The sequence below is a fragment of the Silene latifolia genome, chromosome Y, assembly GCF_048544455.1.
Source record: "Silene latifolia isolate original U9 population chromosome Y, ASM4854445v1, whole genome shotgun sequence".
Classification (NCBI taxonomy): domain Eukaryota; kingdom Viridiplantae; phylum Streptophyta; class Magnoliopsida; order Caryophyllales; family Caryophyllaceae; genus Silene; species Silene latifolia.
The window spans coordinates 3,578,971-3,596,821 of record NC_133538.1 but is presented as its reverse complement, the minus strand read 5'-3'; the positions used below and the strand labels follow the sequence as shown (position 1 = coordinate 3,596,821).

The 17,851-nt window shown below is 40.9% G+C and overlaps 1 long non-coding RNA gene across 1 annotated transcript; it reads right to left on the bottom strand.

The window, feature by feature from the left end:
- Positions 1-15,048: 15,048 nt before the first annotated feature.
- LOC141627288 (uncharacterized) lies at positions 15,049-16,764 on the bottom strand. The gene is made up of 3 exons (XR_012536853.1): positions 15,985-16,764; positions 15,642-15,833; positions 15,049-15,479 (listed from the first exon to the last, which is right to left on the bottom strand). It is a non-coding gene; the product is annotated as an uncharacterized LOC141627288 (long non-coding RNA).
- Positions 16,765-17,851: the final 1,087 nt, after the last annotated feature.

Below are 17,851 nucleotides of genomic sequence, written 5' to 3'. Positions count from 1 at the left end.
CTAAACCAGAAAAGGGAGAACCCCTGTCAGTATACTTATCCGTTATTGACACAGCAGTCAGTGCAGTCTTAGTAAAAGAACAGGATGGCCAGCAACACCATGTTTATTACGTAAGTAAAAGCCTGCTGGATGCTGAGATGAGGTATGTGCTACTTGAGAAATATGTTTTAGCTTTGATTATGTCATGTACTAAATTGCGACCTTATTTTGAAAGCCACCCCATTATAGTCAGGAGCAACTTACCCATAAAATTTGTCCTACGTAAGCCTAAACTTTCAGGCAGGATGGCCCAATGGTCAGTGCAAATAAGCACGTACGATATCTCTTTTGAACCCAGGGCAGCGATTAAATCGTAGGCCCTAGCAGACTTCGTGGCTGACTTTAGCCCTAACCTGGAACTTGACCTGAAAAAAGAGGTCAACCAACTAAAAAATAAAACCACAGACCAAGAATGGACCCTGTTCATAGATGGGGCATCCAACACCAGGGGGACAGGGTTAAGATTAGTTCTTAAATCACCACAGGGAGATATGATAGCGCAGGCTATAAGCTGTGAGTTCAAAGCTACAAACAACGAAGCAGAATATGAAGCTTCGATAGCAGGCTTAAAGGTATGTCGAGACCTCGGTGTTCAAAACCTAAAGGTAAAAACTGATTCACTCCTAATTGCTAATCAAATAAAGGGAATTTATACGGCTAAGGATGCAAAAATGATTTCGTATTTAGAATATGCAAAAAACCTTACCGCTAAATTTGCTTTATTTGACATAGATCAAATATCAAGAGACCTTAACACCCAGGATGATGCTGTGGCCATCCTAGGTTCAAATTTTACCCCTACAGTTTTCGACAAAATACCAATTGTTTATCTATTAGAGCCAGCCATCAGCAAGCCTGAACAAGTCAATCCTGTCAATCAGGATAATAACTCTTGGACTAAACCTTATTATGATTGGTTTCTCCGAGGAATACTGCCTCAGGGCAGACATGAGGCAAGGGCTTTTAAAATTAGAGCTTCAACTTATGCTATCATCAATAACACTTTATTCAAGAGATCGCAGGCTGGACTCTACCTGAGATGCTTGGAGCCTGACAAAGCCAAACTAGTACTTCAAGAAATACATGATGGACACTGTGGCAACCACAAAGGAGGAAAGAGCCTGGCAAGCAAAGTTCTCAGGACAGGCTACTACTGGCCTACACTAAGGGCTGACTGCCTGGAATACTCTTCAAAATGCGAAGCCTGTCAAATTCATGCACCAATCATACATCAGCCATCTGAACTCCTTCACTCAATTTATGCACCCTGGCCATTCATAAAGTGTGGAATGGATATTGTGCGAAAACTGCCCGTAGCTCCAGGACAAAAAGTATTCATGTTGGCTATGACTGATTACTTCTCCAAATAGATCGAGGCTGACTCTTTCAGGCCAGTAACTGAAAAGAAAGTAATATCCTTCATCAGGACAAATATCATTTGCTGATATGGAGTCCCGTCATAAATAGTATGTGACAATGGAACCCAATTTGTTGGGAAAAAGACCCAAGCATTTTGCCAACAATGGAATATCAACCTGGTAACATCAACTCCTAGATACCCAAAAGCTAATGGCCAGGCTAAATCAAGCAATAAGGTAGTCATAAGCTGCCTAAAAAAGAAGCTAAAAAGAAGACGAGGCAGATGGGCTGAAGAGCTTCCATTAGTACTATGGGCAGACAGAACAACTCCAAAGACATCAACAGGCCAAACACCTTATTCTCTAGTGTACGGCTGTGAAGCTATCATTCCTGCAGAAGTACGAGTACCAACATCAAGGTGCAGCCTGAATAATGTTGAGACAAATAGAGACCTGATGCAGGATAACCTGGTTCTAACAGAAGAGCTAAGAGACGTTGCCAAGATTAGAATGGCGTCATACCAACAAGCAGTTGTCAGGACTTATAACAAAAACGTCAAAATCAGAGTCTTTAAGGAAGGAGACCTCGTTTTACCCAAAGTTTTTCCAAATAAAAAATAAAAATCAGCAGGCAAGCTGGCCCCCACATGGGAAGGCCCTTACCTAATTGATTTAATTATTGGACAATGGGCATACAGGCTCCAAACATTAGAAGGAGAAATGATCCCAAGATCCTGGAATGTAACCCATTTGAAATTATTCCATATGTAAAGATCAGATCAGTCTACAATCAGATATAAATTCAATCACCACTCAACCTGATGTGCTACCTGAAAAACTTTGTGTTTTACATGCCTTGTATGCAATTCATATCTATGTATTCAACTAACCCATTTATTCACTTCTTGAATCCTGAACAATTATACATGATAAATGATTATATGCATAAATATTCAGGATTGAGGGCTACTCTACTATATATTTCTGAAAGAAAACTTTGCACTTAACTGTGCCTGACGAGTTAGTAACCACCACCAGATACAGTAAATGTCAGGACCAATCGGCATGAAATAATTGCTCGACTCGACTAGGTTTCTCGCCACGGATTACAATCGGCTGGACGCAGCAAGACAGGTGCAAGGGTGTTCTCTCCTACCCACTTAGTCTAAATGCCCTCCTGACAGGCCGAATACCAAGCCCTGCAGATAGGCAGGGGACATAAGCTCTCCTGACAGGCCGGTTTTCCCACCCCTTCAACCATTATAGCAAAAAAACTATACTTGGTTGAATTACTCATGAATAAAAGGATAAAACAAAAATGCTTTGCAGGTTAATTAAACAAAATGTTTGACGGTCCAACTGGATGGGAAAAATAAAACTCACAGGCTCAAGCAAAAAAGCAAAATTAGCCAAAAAGGGCCACCATGCCTATATTAATAAAGCCCTTACCCCCTGGGGCAAAGGCACCAAAATATTCATAAAGGCCAGGGAGAGTCTCCCTGACCTGGGCAAAGACAGAAAAAGAAAAAATTGTTCGCCCAGGGACATCCCCCCTAGATGGGCCAAATACTAACTAAATCAAATTACTACTTCTCCTTAGAAACAATACCAGCACTCCTACTCTTAGCCGGATCAGCATCAACATCCTGCTCCCCTGGAGAATCAACCTCCTGTTCGTTTCCCATGTTATGCAGGTTAGGATACTTTAAAGCATCAAAAGCCATCTCAGCTTCAGGGTTCCACTTCGCCTTGGCCTCGACAGGCTCTGACATAGCAGCAGCCCTCCCCTTAATATAGAAATAGAGGGAAGCATCATCTAGCTTGAACTCCAGGTCATCCCTCTCCTGGGTGAGCTCCTCATTCTTGTCCAAAGCTTCCTGCAAAAACTGCTTACTTGAAACTGCCTCAGCCTTAGCAGCATCTCTCTCAGCCTGCACCCTCACCAAGTCAGCAGCTTTAGCAGCCAGGTCAAGCCCGTGCAAAATCCAGCTCAGCCTTCAGCCTATCATAATCTGATCTCATCAGATCAATCCTGGCTACTAAAGAAGTAGCTTGATAGGCATTATGGAGACAGTTCGCAGCACCCTGACCAAAAATGGGAAGAAGAATATGAGTAATATACTCCAATAAAAACTACCCAAACAAAATACACATAAAAATGGTTCCAACCTACCTCTCTTATAGAAGCCAGGGCACCCGCCAAAAGGCTGATTGAATGATCCACTGAAGCAACGACTTGAGTAGCAGTTTCAACGGGGTCAAGGGTGAGCAAGACATCTGATCTGGAAGCAGCATAATCCCGGATTTTCACCCTGGCAGCCTCCATATTGTCCACCCTGGCTTTCACTTCCCTAACTGGGGCAGAAATGTCAACATCTTCAATTTTCCTTTTTTGGGCTGCTGAACTTGTTTCAGCAGGGGCAACAGGTACAACAGGGACCTTGGGAGCATCAGGCTGTTCAGTCAAATCTCTAACAGGTTCAGCATCTCCGCTTCCCTGGGAACCTTCCTCCTTGATCTTAGCCAGCCTGGCTGAAAGGTCAGCCATACACAAACCTGGCAAGGCGAGTAGATGACCTAGTGGCTATAACAAGAAACACTATATTAGCAATATAAATTAAACATCACCAGGAAGCCAAAGTAAAAAGAAAAAAGAAATCAAGATAGACTTACTGCCTGAGGTAGTGGCACTAACAGCCCCAGAAGGTTTAGCCACCCTGGCGGCACCATCAACCTTCAAACAGCGAGGGAGATGGCCAACCCCACAACAGAGAGGCCAAGACCTCTCCAAAGAAGGAATAGCAAGGAAAGCAGAAATATTAGCAGTGGGATACTCAGTTTCAGTAACCCAATCATCGACTGCACGCATAAAAGGTATAATTCAATATGAAGTTCACTTCATTTTCTACTAACAAGTAAAACATGGAGGACAAAAGAAAGAAACTCACCAGCAACGCAAGCTTCGTAATTTAAATACGCCAGGTCAGGACTCACATAATTAGTCCTGATAAACATGTACCCAGCAGCCCAACCTTTATCATGGCCGCTATCCAGATTGCTCAAAAGGGGAGTAGTAGAAGCCCCGACCTTAAAACTTATACGGCCAGGACTATTGGTTTTTCCAGCATAACAAGCCTTCAGAATATCAAGGGAAAACGAGATATTGTGCTTTTTACAAAGATACTTATTGAACACACAACCTTCCACACCATAGGCATCAGCTGATAAAATGGAACGCCAATTTCCTTAATAACCTCAACCATAAGAGGAGAAAAAGGAAGCTTAAAACCTGCCCTGAAAGCCCAGTCATGAATGCAGAACCAACCAGGACAAGCCCAGTCGGCCCTGATAGAAGAATTTTCAGGGATCCAGACTTCAGCATCAGCAGGGATAATCCCCTTATCCTTCAACACCTTCTCAAACTCAGGCTTCAAACGATTTGCAAGAGACTAATCATCCTTCAAAGCCGTTGTAGGCTTGAACTGGAAATCCCCATGGAAAATTGAGATCATCTCCAATGGAGAATCACTCGGCTTATCGATCGTGGAAGGTTGAGTAGCAGAAGAAATAGGCAAATTCTCAGAAGAAGTTTCTTCAGGATTCTGAGAGGGAGGGGTTGCAGGAGCCGCTGCCCTGGTAGACTTCGTTTTTGCGGCCATATTTGAGAAATTATGAAAATTAATTGAAGATTGAAGAACTGGGAATTAAGGAAACTAGAGAGAAAGATTATCAAGAGAGAAATAAGAAAGATTATTTTGGTGAAGTTCAACTCAATGAAGCAAACAGGTATTTATAGTGGAGTAAATTAGGGTTTCAACCGCAAGAAATTGGATAATCATTAAGGAAGTTGCAGTAAAAGTCACACGCGTCATAAACAAGTTGCCAAGTTCATCCAAAACAACATCATTTGCAGATATGGGGTACCCCATGAAATTATCAGCGACCAAGGCTCTCACTTTCGGGCGGAAACACAGGCCTTACTGGACAAATACAAGATCAAACGACATCGGTCATCCCCCTATTGTCCCCAAACCAACGGAGCGGTGGAGGCAGCGAACAAAACTCTCGTCACCATTATCAAGAAAATGCAAGACAACTACCGCAATGGCCGAGCAAGCTCCCATTCGCAATTTGGGGATATCGAACCTCCATCCGAACACCGACGGGCGCCACACCCTTCCACCTAGCATACGGTATGGAGGCGGTTCAACCGGTAGAGTTAGAGGTCCCATCTCTACGCATCCTACTGGAAAGTCATGTTCCTGAGGCGGAGTGGACCCGTCGAAGGTATGAACAACTCGCTCTTCTAGACAAGCGGCGGCTCAACGCCTTGCACAACGTCCAGCTATACTAATGACGTATACAACGGGCATTCAACAAGAAGGTTAAACCCAGGAACATCAAGGAAGGCGACTTGGTCCTCAAGTCGGTTCGAACACCGTTACCCGTCGATCCGAGGGGGAAATTCAAACCCAACTGGGCCGGGCCATACCTGGTCAATAAAATACTTTCGGGGGGCGCAGTGAGACTGAGTGACCTAGACGGGGAGGATTTTACAAACCCGACCAACATAGACCAACTCAAGAAATAGTACCCTTGAACCGTAGCAACCAACGATCTCGCCCTAGTTTTACAACTAGCAACCACCTTAACCTTTTCAAGTCAAGTTCCTCAAACGTGTTCTGATTTGAAATTACATGTTTTATCGAGTCTAAGTTGTGGCACCTTGCCTGTTTCAAATGTTGTTTGATCTGTCAAAGGCAACATCCATTTGCATTAAAACAAAAACCCCTGAACTACGAGCATTGTTTGATTGTACCTCTTCAGGTGGGTACGTAGGCAGTCCTTCTTATACATGAGGGATACAACCATAAAACCCAATCAAAATTTTACAAAACATTTCGAACTACGATCATGGTTTCATTTCACCTCTTCAGGTGGATTCGTAGGCAGTCCTTTCTTACACAAGAAGGATACAACCGTCCCCATAATCAAACAAAAACATTACCTTATGTTTACCCACATACAAAACATCACCCATATCAACATTCAAAAAAAAAAGGAAAAGGGAAAAACATTCCCTTTCCCCACAAAAATACAAAAAGGAAGCCTTTCTCACTTCCTACAAAAATCCCATTTCCCAAAGTGCAAATGTTTAGGATGATTCAAATCAAATTACCTTTACAAAATGGATGGAAGAAACAAGCGTTGACAATTTCGACACAAGCAATCCTCTTATTTAATTAATAATGGGAGGGATTACAATTTTAACAACAAATAAAGCTCGACGAGTCTACAACTTGTCAAAGCTAAGGTGTCGACTAAAACACCTCACATAATAAAACTAGCACAAAACACACAAAACATAGCTAGTACTACATAATAAAAACTCACAACACTAATACAACATAATAATAAAGTGGGTAATGGAGGTCTTTACTCTTCCATTCTACCCTTGCCTTTTCCCTCGGGGTACATCTTCCCCTTGTTCTTCTTGTTGGCCCGCCTAGCTTGAACTTCCTCTTCGGAACGGATCCTCAACGGATCTACTACGACGATGGCCTCCGGTCTCTTTCAAGACCCCATGTTCGGCCCAAAGCGAGCCCATGCACGGCCCACTACATTCTTGGGACCCAAGCTTCTCCTCTTTGGTGGCCTCATCACATCCGGGATAGCTCCATCAACATAATCCTCAAAAAAGGCATGGTTGGCCTTGCCAACCTCTCTATACTTCAAGTCAACAACCTCGTCCTTACGGGATTTGGACATCTCCTCCAAGGATGAAGCTCTTGACCACTTGACATAAGCGGGAGTCACCCATATCGTGGCAACGGGGTTTGTTACCTCCCAAGGCGGCCGAGTGGCCCACCATCTTTCGAAGACCTCCACAAGCTCGGAGTTCTGGAAAACATTCTCTTGGATAAGGGTATCTTGAGCGGGCACCTTTTTTTGACGCCCTATTTACCTCATGAGTCTCTCGGGATAAATGAAGGAAGCAACCTTCAAACCCACCACCATCAAAGAACGAGGACTAGCACCCGAAGCGGGCAACCCCGTGAAGGACCTCAAGTTCCACCATGGCACCACCCAATGGATATGAGGACCACCCTCCTCCGCCAATCTCGCGGCCCAATAAGCCTCGGTGGAAGCAAAGCTATCCGAGTACAACTTCTTCCTCATGGTAAGGTGACGGAAAGAATAAGAAGAAGAATCAACCGGAGGCTCTACATAACTTAGCCTCTCCAATAGCCGCACTTGGAGGATCCTTGGAGATCCAAACGAGGGAGCTTCCCCATAAGAACCCTTCTTGTCCAAAGCTTGGACGATCTCTCCAAGCACCAACCATGATGGATCTCTACCATGCTCCATTTCCTCGACTACATGCACAAGGGTCATTCTACCATAGCATTTTGGCCCCTCCTTCTTCAAAGCATCAACAAAGAGGTATACATGGACAAGGCAAAAGGCAAGAGCCCTTCTCCTAGCTACCTCCGAAACATTGGCATCCAATCGGTTTGGAAAGATGTTGATAAGAGCCAACATATCCACACCATGAGGAACGAGGAGGAAATTGACTTGGCTTGTTGACAAGCCCAACGCTGAACGTAATTTCTCCATATAACACAACCGAGTCGGAGGAAGCACCGGAACACAACCAGGCCACCCACCAATGGCTCCTACTTCCTCGGCAAGAGGACAAATTTCGCCTTTCGGGAAAACGAAAACGTGATGTTTCGAATCCCAAAACCGAGAACATGCTTCAAGAAATGAGGATTGCACCTTGACTTGACGAAGCACCAACAATTGACCAACTCCCATGCAAATGAGTTGATACTTTTCGGGAGGTGACAAATCGCGGCACCATTGTCGCAACGCATTCTCAAAGGCATCCATGAATATTTTTGTGGAAAAGGAAGAGGAGGTTTTGTAGAGATGTTTTTTGTGTTTTGGATGATGAAACAATGAAGCACAAACGTCCCTATTTATACAAAACAACCAGCGTGTTTTTCAGAAAAAAGGGAGAGCTGGCTTCTATCGCCAAGCTGCTCGCGCCTCTTTAGGCCTGTTCTCAGGATTCCCACCTTGAATTGTCCCTTTCAAGTTGTGTTTTCTCCTGACACCTCAAACCTCCCGCCGGAATGCTCGCGCCTCTTCGGGACAGTCCAGTACATTTTGTGTTTTCTCACACTCACATTTCCTTGTTTTCGTGTTTTACGAAATCCGACATGGTTTCCATGACGCAGCTTTAAACATACGGATTTTTTTCTTTCTTTCTTTAAGGGGAAAAGCTAGTCGCCCCGATCCGCGACGGATCGTTTCCAAGTCAGTCGAAATTCCGAAAAATTTTCCCTTTTTCGCATTTTCACAAAAATCGAAAATTGATGATACGAAGTCAATTTTCCACAAAATTTCAAGTTCTCACAAATCCGAGTCTTGATCTCACAAAAATCAAATCAAATACACGCAAAAATCTATTCTAAATTTCACCCCCTGACGGTTTAAGTTTGAATTTTTCGAGTTACAAATCAATTTCGACGCAATTTAATTCAAGACACGAGTTAATTGCTCAAATTTTCAAATCAATTCCTTTTGAGAAGTACAAACGTGGCGACTTGTCACGGAATTTTCAAAATTTCAAATTCCAATTTTAACTTAGAATCATCGCGGTTAATTTTGTTTTCAATCAAGTGCTTTTTACGTGTTTACGTTTATGCATATGTACTACTTGTTGCCTGTTTTCTACACTAACAATGCAGGAACTGGTGCGAAGCAAAAGGAGAACTAACAGCCGACAGCGCTCCTCCGAAACACAACACAAAAAAAGCCAAAATCAGAAAATGAACCACAATCCAAAAACATATATATACAAACCGCCTCACGCAAAATACAAATGTTTGATACAAACGACTGACCATACAAAAAGGAACTAGTACAGACATCTATCATACAAACACTGGCCTAAAAAAATGAACTGGGGGCTATCTGCCACCTACCGAACTAAGCACTCCCTATCCTTCCAAACGGAAAAGAAAAGGAGAAACACAGGAAACAGAGGAGGAACAACGGAAGCAGAGGTGGTTACCGTGACGGTAATACCTCGTTCCTGCTCCACGAGAAAAAAGAAGACAGTGTCTGGCAGTCTTTGAATGATAAGGAGGCCAAGAACCATGATGCGGCGCACCACCCGGGTGTTGCCCCCAATCATCAGCCATCCTGTCTATGAGCCACAATGAAAAGGACAAGTCGGCCACGTCAGTCGCCTACCCTTCCCTACGGAAGCATCCTCTACCACCACCTCGACTCCAGCAGCCTCCCCGGTCGCTTCCGCTCCTCCCGGATGATCATCCTTCTCCAATGCCTCAACGACAGACCCCGTAGGTCCTGAATGCCCCCCTACAACCAAAGGCAATCAAAGAACGTCAGCCAAAATTTCGGCATTACGACGGCATGAAAATGAACAAATCCAAAAAAGACCTGCAAAACAGAACAAGGGCAATCCCGCCCAAACCCAACCAAACAAAACAATTTACAAAAAACGCAAAAAAAAACGACTCGCCCTTCTTTTCAAGCAAAAGACGGCTCAAAACAATGACAAACAAAAACGGCACCTCAAGACCCACACAAGGTCCGCCAACAATAACCCAAAATACGTTTCCAACGCAATGGGGTATTTTCTACAACTCAAAAAGGCATATTCTACGCCAATTTGAGCGCAAACCGGTCAAAATTTCAAAATACAACCACAATGAGGCAACGTGATTTTACCACATCTCAAAGCGACGTAAACTACCAATAAGGTCCATTTCAAGGCAAACTGACTCAATTCAAGCCCAAACAGACGCTTATTTTGTCAGACAAAAGACCGTCACAAAAGGCAAAAGTTCCAATTTTGCCCACAATACCCAACAAAGGTCCAAAATGGCAAACACGACCTTCCCCGACTACAATGCAACCTAGTGGGGCACACTATTCAAGCAAATAAACTTGGCATTGTGAATTGAGACGGTTCCTCCACCTCACTCACGTTTTTCGAGCATAGGGGACGTAAACGAGGACCAAAATGCAAAATAAAAGCACCCATATACCTCTAAAAAGGTTTCTACCCTAATGCAATCATCAATTTCACTCGAAATGGGCTCAATCAAAAACCCCCAAATTATTTTTAAGGGTAATATTTCGCCCTAATTCAATCAATCAAAAAGACCAACAAATTCAAATGGATTCAAGATAAAATACATACCTTGAGATGACATATTGATGATGGCACGAACTGAAGCAAGCTAGAAGACCAACAATGGCGATTTGTTTGGTTTTTGTCGAAGATATGGAGAAGACGAAGTGAGAATGACAAGCAAGCCATTCTCGCGTCTTTTACAGAAAAATAGGGAAGCCCCCTTACCTCGCCAAGTAGCTTGCGCCTCAATGGGGTGCTCCATGCTTTACTCAGCGAAATTTTGGGCTTTGGCCCAATTTCCCACACAAACTTCAAATTTTTAACGACGACGTTAATAACCCTCATTTTTCATATACAAAAACAAATAGTGAAAATTCAAAATTCACTATTTCTCCAAAACTCAAACGGCGGCAATTAAAACCGTCATTCCAAAAATAATAGTGAAAATTAAAAATTTACTATTTGTTCAAAATTCAAACAATGGCAATTAAAGCCGTCACTTCAAAAATAATAGAGAAAATTCAAAATTCATTATTTCTTCAAATTTCAAACGACGGCAATAAAAACCGTCTTTCAAAAATCAAAAATAATAGTGAAAAATTCAAAATTTACTATTTCTTCAAAATTCAAACAACGGCAATTAAAGCCGCCACTTCAAAAATAATAGTGAAAATTCAAAATTCACTATTTCTTCAAGTTTGAAAACGACAGTAATTAAAACCGTCATTTCAAAAACAATAGTGAAGTTAAAAATTAACTATTTCTTCAAATGTCACGGCGGCAACATAAACCGTCACTTCGAAAACGACAATAGTGAAAATTCAAATTCAGTATTCCCTCAAATGTCAACGACGGCAACATAAACCGTCACTTCAAAAACAACAATAGTGAAGTTCAAAATTCACTATTTGTTCAAATGTCAACGACGGTGATTGAAACCGTCACTTCAAAAACAATAATAGTAAAATTCAAAATTCGCTATTTCCACGGCATCGTCACAAGCCCCATCTGTCAAAACAAGCAGGCAGCAGCGGGATCCAGACCCGCTGTCTCCTCCAACTTCCAATACAAACACCGATATTCCCCAACAGAATGTCGGGGGGCTTCCTCGCGATGCCCGCTCTTTCAAAACAAGCCCATCCAACGCGGCTATTTTCACGGTCGATCAACCGACCCTCCACAATGGCTGGTGAGCCTTACAACGCGCAGCGACTGACGAGCCCCTTCATATACACACAATGGCTGGCGAGCCTTACAACGCGCAGCGGCTAGCGAGCCCCTCCATATACGCACAATGGCTGGCGAGCTTTACAATGCACAGCGGCTGGCGAGCCCCTTCATATGCGCACAATGGTTGGCGAGCCTTACAACGCGCAGCGGCTGGCGAGCCCCTTCATATACGCACAACAGTTGGCGAGCCTTCGTCCGCAAACAATATGCAAATTGAGGACGTATCCCGAAGATGCCTCGGATACGACTCCTCCGCACAGCTGGCGAGCATTTGTCCGCAAATAAGACATAACTCAAGGATATATCCCGAAGATGCCTCAGGTATGACTCCTTCTTATGGCTGACGTGCCTTTGTACGTAGTCTAACGGACTTTAAACGACCCGCACGGACAGTCGACAGACTCTAAACTGTTCCCGACGACAGTTCTTTGGCTCGGACCCTCGAATCGCCTTGGCGTCGCCCTTCCCGACGGGAGGTCCTTGGCCCGAATCCTTTCGAGCCGCCTCAACGTCGCTTGGGTCTCCAGGTTGTAATCTTCGATTGACTTGGGGGTTCTACTTTGACTTTTGCCCTGTCCAAGCCTCAGTCAAAGTGGGGGCTATGTAGATACCCAGTATTTGCTGAGACTCCAACAAACACCGGATGATAATCGGACTACAACATGCTTAGGAATCGTAGCGTTTGATCGACAGTTTGTGTACAACTTTACGTCGGAAAACTTAAAACGATTTCGAAAATAAAACTTTTCAAAAGTACCTGGAGTGTTTAATGCATGATGACGGGGTCGCAATGACACTAACTAGAGTCAAAACCGACACCAGACCAAAAACCGACTCAAAATTCAAATCCCGACTCCAACAACGAGTCAAACCGAGTCAAACACAAAAAAACAAACCATTCAAATGCTTCTATGTTAAGATTTCCCGGAATCTTACATAGTCAAGTACCAAACATGTTCATCCAAATCCTAGGATAGAACAAATCATGATTGCACATGTCTGAAAGCGACAAGACACCTCGAAGACGTGGTACATGGCTCGCGCCTCTTTGAGCAGCCTAGGTGTCCACGTCGCTCAAAACTCACACAACCACTCATTTTCCTATAAATACCCCTCAAATGCAACCATTTGAAGGTTATGCGAGCGTCCGCCCCAACTTTTCTCCCTTAAAATTCTCGACTCGACTTCCTAAGTCACAATCTGACACGTGTTTACGACCTACCGATCGTAAACACAAGCCTTACACATTGTTTGGTACCATCATCGTGCATTAAACCACTTGACCGACTATCTCGACCACTACACCATCACTAAACTTAGCAAAACACTCTTTTTACTTACTAAACGGTTTTAAACCGAGTTTTCCGACCAAACGAGTTGATACACTTACGTCGATTTCTCGCCATAAGCCAAGCATGTAAGTATGAGGGTGTAAAAATCTTCTTTTATCATGTTTTCATTTGTTTCATGACTATAACATGCTAAATCATGTATAACATGGTCCAAAACATGGGAAGAATGAGCCAAAACCGGACTTTTGGTTGAGGCAGAGGCTACTAACGTAGCACATAGGCTCGCGCCTAAAGGACCTTGCCCAGCCTTAAGTCCAATCCGTGTTTGGTCTCTTCACCCCCCCCCCCCCCCCTTATTTTCATATTTGTAAACGGTCTTGACCATTTCAAATATTTTCAAATCCTTTTTATTTTTACAAGTTTTTAACCATAAAACATTTTTCATCCTTGGTTCTTAATACCATGACGGTTTAATCCGTGTTTCGGTGATAATATTTGGTTAATTACATTTAAAAGGTATTTTAAAGCCTTTTATTACATTTCATTACATTTAAAAGGTATTTTAAAGCCTTTTATTTCATTTCTTTACATTTTGGAAGGTATTTTAAAGCTTGCAAAGTCGAACTCGACATCGAATACCGCCAAAACAATGACGGTTATTCAAGTCTCGTTCTTCAAATCAACATAAAAGCGGCCTAAACGGCCTTTTCAAACCAAAACGGGTTCAAATACCCATTTTTCAACACGTTTTACAAACGTTTTTTAATGGTCAGAACACGTCATATACCGTTGACTGACCCGCGCCTAAACATGCCATTTCTTTTCTATTTTAAAACCAGAGGAGACCCTCTTGCATCGACAATAGGCTCGTGCCTCTTCTGGCTGCTTGATGCAGGGTCTGTTCCCCTTCCAACCTTGGTCTAGGACGATCCCAACTCCGGCTAACCCGGATATAGGTCGGATTAGACGACTAATTTTCTCATTTAAATACCGTATTTGTAAAACGTCTTACTAAGACAAATGGATCATGTTATGCACCATAAACCTAATCCAGTAAATGGATGTTTAATTTTCGTCTTGCATGCAAATCAACCATAAATCCAACTCGACATCTTATACTTGATATTTGGATTAAATCAACCGACTTAGAAAGCTCTAACATGTTAGGTTTAAACTATTGGATGCGCATTCATGCATTTAAACCGTTTTATCAACTTTTGCATTCAACTAACCAAGATCGATCGAGAGGGCGCTACGCATGGCGGGATTGGGTGTCTGATTAAAGGGCTTCCCAATACGTACCTTCACCTCTTACTCAGAAAGTTTGGATAGTGGACGACCTTATCCAGGGCATACGAGAGTCATTCTAGAGATAGGATGCTAAAGAGGGACGATTCCTTATCTTTAGTACCTATGTCAAACACTGCTTTGTGCTTCGTTTGACCGAGGTATAAAGTAGATCCGAACGGGTTCCAAGCATCCCACAAATGCTTGGTGGCGACTCCGAACATCTCTAATCGTTTCGAGACCCTTGTCGAGACGAAATCGACCGATCTAAAACGATCCGGTCGAAAGCATTTTTACGCCGCCGAGCGTGGCTTTCAAAAGACCGTTGTACGCCCGACAGATCAAGCCGGGTGCGCGGGTGGGCCCTGTCCACCGCTTCTTCTTTTGAATCAGTGAACCAAGATGAGGGAGAGGTGTCCTCATTACATCCTCCATAGGTACGATATAATAAAGATATAGAGCAATGTAGGTGTTTGATAGTGTCATTTTTTGGAAAATTTGTAGCTCCAATTTCATACTTGTTCTCAAGAATAACTGTATTTTCAGCCATTCATGCAGAATTAATAGCAAGGTCATGTATATACTCCTACACAAAAAACAAAAAGTAATATTGAAAAGAGAAAGAAATAATTAAACTGATCAAATAATATAAGATGAAAACATAATGTACTTTTGGGTTAGAGCAATGAGTTGAAATAGACAATAATGGAGCCACTTGACAAGTTCCCGGCCTAGAAGAAACCCGTTTCCTTGAACAAAACTTTTCAGCTGCTTTAATAGCAAGTAAAACTGCATCGCTGCCATAAAATTCGTCATCTGGAGTGGCATTCGAGGTTACTTTCGTAGGACTAGAAGAACCAAGTTCATGTTCTACGTTATCTTGAGCAGCATTAGTCACACCAACATCGATTACTTCAAGATTCTGAGAACATCCTCCTTCATCATATGGCTCATTCATTAGCTTCATTGCCACATTACACAATTCTTCATGTTCGGATTTTCATATAGCTTAGGTGGACGATCTTTTATTAAGGACTCTAAGGACACCAAATGTTGTGCAGTAGCCTTGGTTTTAACTTCAAGTTCATGAATATAATCCTACACAAAAACAAGTAGATGAAAATGAGGACTCAAGTAAAATTTGCAAATATAAGTTCATAAAAAGTGTAATATAAGTTCCGACATAAAATACCATAGGTTATGAACAGCAAAACCATAAGTACATAATATTTTTCTTACATATAAATATATAGTGATTACCTTAATAGTTGTTTGGCAGTCAGATTCTGTATTAGGAGATACTGAAACTGATTGTGTATTAACATTCTCTACCATCATATCTTCTATTGTCCCCTCTCCAAAATGAAACGATTTCATCTCTTCTTTTTGTCTAGCACAGAGAGCATCAGTGGTCCAACTCGTGAGAGTGAAAAAATCCCGATCAACAGTTCTCTTTTTGTGAACATCCCGATCAACGTAAAATAGATAAATAGTTAAACAAGAACATTAAAATCAGTATAAAAATAAAAAGGATAATAATAATAATAATAATAATTAGCCGAGAATATAAAATACACGCTGAAAAATAGATAGAATATTGTACCATTAAAAACAACAAAGGGCCCTCGATATAGTTCTTCTTAGCTGCCCAATTTAGCTTGGCATTCCTCAAAGTATCCAAAATAAACTCACACCAATTGTAATTAGTAATATCCTTCACATCCATCAAAGACATGAGAACATGATGATTCACACAAGATCTTTGGTTGTTTTCATCATCAGAGAGACAACAAGAACGACAAAGTTCACTTTAAATAGATCACCACCTAATTCCCGATTTGTTTCAATATAAGTTTGAAGTGTTGTGATTAAGACAAGTCAAGAAATCCCAGGAAATTGACTTCTCCAATGGTGGTAGAATTTAGAGAATTATTCACTTTCATCAATATAAGAAGCTAACTGCACTTGTTTAGGACCCATAGGAAGACCCAAAGTCGCATGTACCTTACAAACTCGAATAGGCAGCTTCTTACCATCTGTGCCCCTGAAGCTTTCACGTTTCCCAACTGTACCCTTGCGTTAGAGCAGAGCACGGATCGTGTATCTGATCTAAAGTGCTAGTTCGGATCGCATATCCATATTAAAAATCCTGAAGTTAGATATCCAATATCCAAACTAAATGCTTCGGATATCTAATGTTCGGGTATCCAAAATAATCGGATCGGATGCGGATATCCATTGGATATCCATACTTTTGAATTTACAATAAAATTAAGTTTGAAACACGATTATATTCATAGTCTTACATAATTATTTTCCTTAGTATTCTTACTCCAATGTTCTCGACATAAAATTTAAGTACCCCTTAGATATTTCTCTAATATTTTAAACATTAATGAAGTTGTTTTATCAAATAAAATAAAATTTTCTCGAAATTATACTAGAAAACTATAGTTTCGGATCAGATCGGATATCCAAATGTTTTAATTCTAATATCCATATTCAAACCAAAACCAAAGATTTTGGATCAGATATCCAAACCAAACTTAACTTTCGGATCGGATATCCAAAAATTCGGATTAGATTCGGATCGGATATAGGATCGGTTTGGATAATTGGATTTTTTGCTTAGCCCTACCCTGCGTATGGCACAATACTAACTGTGCCCTTGAACTTTATTAGTTATTCCCATCCGTGTCTAAAGTAGCCAAAACCGTCACTTTTGCCGTCTTCATAACATCTCTCCCTTCCTCTTCTTCTTCTCCTCTCCTTCCTCTTCTTCTCTCTTTCTAACTCCTCACCCCTCTTTCTCCCACTAAAAAAAGACCCTCAGTCTAACCAACACTTGACTCGTATTTCCGCTCCGTCACTGGATTGGCTTATTCTACTAGAGGAGTACTTGGACTAGGGAGGAATCGGGTTGGTGTTGTTGAACAACTTTCTCATTCTTATGGGTTTTCAAAGAAATTCTCTCTTTGTTTGTCTTCTTCTTCAAATAATGGTATGGTTTTATTTGGAGAAAATCGACAATTGAGGTTTTTGAATCCATGATTAATAATAATAATAATAATAATAATAATAATAATAATAATAATAATAATAATAATAATAATAATAATAATAATAATAATAATAATAATAATAATAATAATAATAATAATAATAATAATAATAATAATAATAATAATAATAATAATAATAATAATAATAATAATAATAATAATAATAATAATAATAATAATAATAATAATAATAATAATAATAATAATAATAATAATAATAATAATAATAATAATAATAATAATAATAATAATAATAATAATAATAATAATAATAATAATAATAATAATAATAATAATAATAATAATAATAATAATAATAATAATAATAATAATAATAATAATAATAATAATAATAATAATAATAATAATAATAATAATAATAATAATAATAATAATAATAATAATAAT